The sequence below is a fragment of the Nicrophorus vespilloides genome, unplaced genomic scaffold, assembly GCF_001412225.1.
Source record: "Nicrophorus vespilloides isolate i.1.1-1 unplaced genomic scaffold, Nicve_v1.0, whole genome shotgun sequence".
Taxonomy (NCBI): Eukaryota; Metazoa; Arthropoda; class Insecta; order Coleoptera; family Silphidae; genus Nicrophorus; species Nicrophorus vespilloides.
In genome coordinates this window covers 143178-147321 of record NW_017099633.1, presented here as the reverse complement: position 1 = coordinate 147321, position 4144 = coordinate 143178, and positions in this window count along the sequence as shown.

Genomic DNA, 4144 nt, shown 5'->3' with positions numbered 1-4144 from the left:
TACAATCTTATATATTTACTAATATTGTATATAAATTATTATTTTTATACATATTTTTTTAAAGAAATTAATGAGTCAAGTGATTTTTATTTTATACATACAGATAATTGAAAAGTAGCAAAAAAATAAGAGAATTTGTGTTTTCTTTCGTATATTAAAATTGCTATTCGTCCATTAAAATTGCAGTTTAATTGAATAACATTTACGCCCTATTGTATCACCTACACTCAATATATTTTATAATAGCAATTAAAGCATAAATAAAAGTGCTATTTAATTTTTAAAAAAATGTTTATTTTAACACTGTTTTAGGCTGTAATTCGCGTTAAAAGTTGAAAAAATGAAAAAAATATTTTACAATCTTATATATTTACTAATATTGTATATAAATTATTATTTGTATACACGTTTTTTTAAAGAAATTAATGAGTCGAGTGAATTTTATTTCTACATACAGATAATTGAAAAGTAGAAAAAAAAGAGAATTTGTGTTTTCTTTCTGTAATTTTAGTAATTCAATTGGAATATATCAATTGCATATAATGTGTTTTCTTTCGTATATTAAAATTGCTATTCGTCCATTAAAATTGCAGTTTAATTGAATAACATTTACGCCCTATTGTATCACCTACACTCAATATATTTTATAATAGCAACTAAAGCATAAATAAAAGTGCTATTTAATTTAAAAAAATGTTTATTTTAACACTGTTTTAGGCTGTAATTCGCGTTCAAAGTTGAAAAAAAAAAAAATAAAAAATTACAATCTTAGATATTTACTAATATTGTATATAAATTATTATTTTTATACACATTTTTTTAAAGAAATTAATGAGTCGAGTGAATTTTATTTCTACATACAGATAATTGAAAAGTAGCAAAAAATAAGAGAATTTGTGTTTTCTTTCTGTAATTTCAGTAATTCAATTGGAATATATCAATTGCACATAATGTGTTTTCCTTCGTCCATTAAAATTGCTTTGTTCGTAATAATAATATTAATTCGATTTTGGTAGCTTTTCACTTAAAACCTGTCTACAGCACGCACAATATCCGCAATCGGCTCAATTTATTCCCTATAGTTTTGCCTTTGATCTGCTACTCATTACAATCTCTTTGGTGGTTTACAAATATAAAGAACGCAAATGCGCCTATGCTATTTATCATATATATATGCTCCAGGTTGCATTTACTGTAATCCGCAGTTCGGTTTTGTTGTTGTTGTCGAGTCCGGAGGGCGTTTGCAAAAGTGAGAATTACACGAAGGGATTTACTGCTCACGGTTATTTTTTCTCTATGCCTCTTCCTCTCTCTCTCGCACTCATGTGAAAGAGAAAGGGCCATATTTTTTCTCCAGCCCTGCGGAAAACCCTGCACTAAAATTTCGTTAGGGGATTAGACTCCTTATCACTTAGTTTACGATACCATTATAGGCGTAGCTTTATTCCTTCCTAGAGGTAAGGGCTTGCGACAACCTCCAAGGGACACGTAGCATATTCTACTATATATATATATACACAGCACGCACGCACAGATTTTTCCGCTGTCCGCATCCAAGTTGGAACTTTAATTGCGGATAAAATTAACTATTTCGCCCTTGCGCTAATTAGAAAATCTTCGGGAGAAACTATAAAACAAATCGATTCGGTTTTCGTTTGGCTTCGGTCGCTCCTTTTTGTTCGCCACACGAACGAAAAATCTGATCCTTTGGCTAATTAAAAAACCGGTTCTCTTTTCGTTTTATTTCCTCCACTTTATTTATCTTATTTTACTTTTGCCGTCGCTTCTTTTTCTTCTGCTGCTGCCTTCTTAGATTCCGTTTTGCAATCTTCATCCGACGCATGAAATTTCGGGCCCCGTCTTATTTCTAATTACCGAAATGGTACCGAATTAAATTAGTTGTTAGCCGATCGATAAAACCCGCAAAAACCGCCGGTTCGCTGTCCCAGTTTATAGTTTGCAAAGGAAGCTTTTAATTAATGTATTAATTACAAACGGTTTAAACAATCGCGTAGCCCGAGCCCAAGTTTCTGCGTGCGGTTCGGGAGCGCTTACACACTCACACACTGTTTCTATATATGTATGTTTTTGTATACATGTGTATGTGAGAGCCCTTTTGGGTCCAGTTTATGAAATTGACATTTAGCAGTTGAAATGTTTGCGCTTTGTGCAAGTGGCGAAGAGGAGAAGATGCGGAGAGGATGAAAGCCCGAAATATTCTTGAGCACTTTACCATTGAAAACGTGAAGACAGCTTCAATATATTTTTTTTCTCACTCTTTTGTGAAACTGTCTCGTATATGAAATTTCAAGCAAAATCTTCAGGCAATTATAAAACGATTTGTTTGTCAGTTCAAGAAAGTTAAACAATATATAACCAATATTGATAATATAATAGGAGTTTAATAGAATTGAAAAACTTTACTTACACTTTGTATATACGGGTAATATCCGTTACTCGCGCGGCGTCTAAGGGACGCCAGTGTATACAAACCAACCATAAATTTTAAAACTGCAACAACCTCGTACTTTCTTTATACTGACTTTTGTTTTGTAAAAAAAATCATATTTATTTATAGTTTTTGATCAGCACCTAAACATCATTTTCTTATTTCACTTTTATAATCGTGATATTATAAAGAAAACGTTCAACAGGTGTTTCCGCTTAAAATTCCTTTATTCCATAGCTTTTATATACATGTTTATATGTCCCTAGCTCGGACGCCCTTCATTTACGTTCCCTTTCCCCCAAACATTTCATTCTTATTTGTTTTTTTTTGCTAATTTCTTCTTTTATTATTTTTATTTATTTATTTTCTCTTAATTATAAGATACCGAATATTTGCCGGAACAGCTTTCGTTTTCGTTGAGCCAGTTAAATGCAGATATGTTTTAATTAACAGGAATTTCGCGCACGAGGTGGGCGCCTACATTTTTTTTAAAATGTCTATATATATATGTACACTTATGTATATATGCACGCACAAAGATCCCCACTTTTGTTTAGTACACGTTTTAATGATCAATTAAAAATAATTAATTTTAGATATTTTAATGAGAACGCACCGGTTCATAGGCTGGGCTACGGACAGGAACCGAGCGATGCGTTCCCAAGTGTAAGCGAGATGAATTATCATATTTTTTTTTTGATATACATAAATTTATATATATATACATAAACATATATATTTAATGGAATTTGTGTTTGTTTTGTAGGTAATAATGTAATACAAAGTTTCTTGTTAAGTGGCGAAATTTCGTATTCCACGCGTCGTCCCACTCGTTCGTTAATTGTTTATATTTGGGTTTACGTTAATGAACGGATATAGAGACATGTGTAACAGATTGCTTTGCAATTTAAAGCGACGACCGTGATTTATTTCACGTAAATAATCATCGTTTTTGGGGGGGCGGATTACATTAACTTACAAGTAAATTATGATTACATTTCGTCCTACATAATTAACAATCTATTGTTAATAAATTCTATTTATATACTATAATAATAGTGTAATTTTACTTATTGTTTATTATTTGAATATTAATTTTTCATTGTTAATATCACATGCTTTTCATTAAATATTTCCTAGTATTCGATAAAACAGAATTTATTTTTATACAATTAGTTCATAATTTTACATCTGCCAAATATTATTTCAATATTTTTTTTTTAAATAAAAATTGTAAAAAAAAACTAAAATAAGTTAATTAATTTGCTTCATTGTCCAACAAACATATTTTATATAGATTGAGAAATAAACTTAATAGCGTATAATTTACTCTAAGTAGTTTTATTAATGAAAATTTAAAGTTTATTGATAAAAAAAAATTAAAAAATCTGTACTTAAATCTATTTACTTCAATTTGAATAAAAAATTAGTAAGATTTACTTATAGTAGTTTTTATCAATGAAATATTTCAAGATTTATTGATAACTAATTGAAAAAAGTAAAATTTACTCTAAATAATTTTTTCAATAAAATTTTAAATCAATTTTACTTTACTCACTAATCTTTTGAGTACTTTTTGTTTAATTTATAATAAATAATTCTATTTCTATACTACTATTAAGTATTTGATAGTTTTATTTTTGTTTGTGAAAGAGAAAAACAAGTATGAATAAGTAAAGGGATAAAATATGTGGG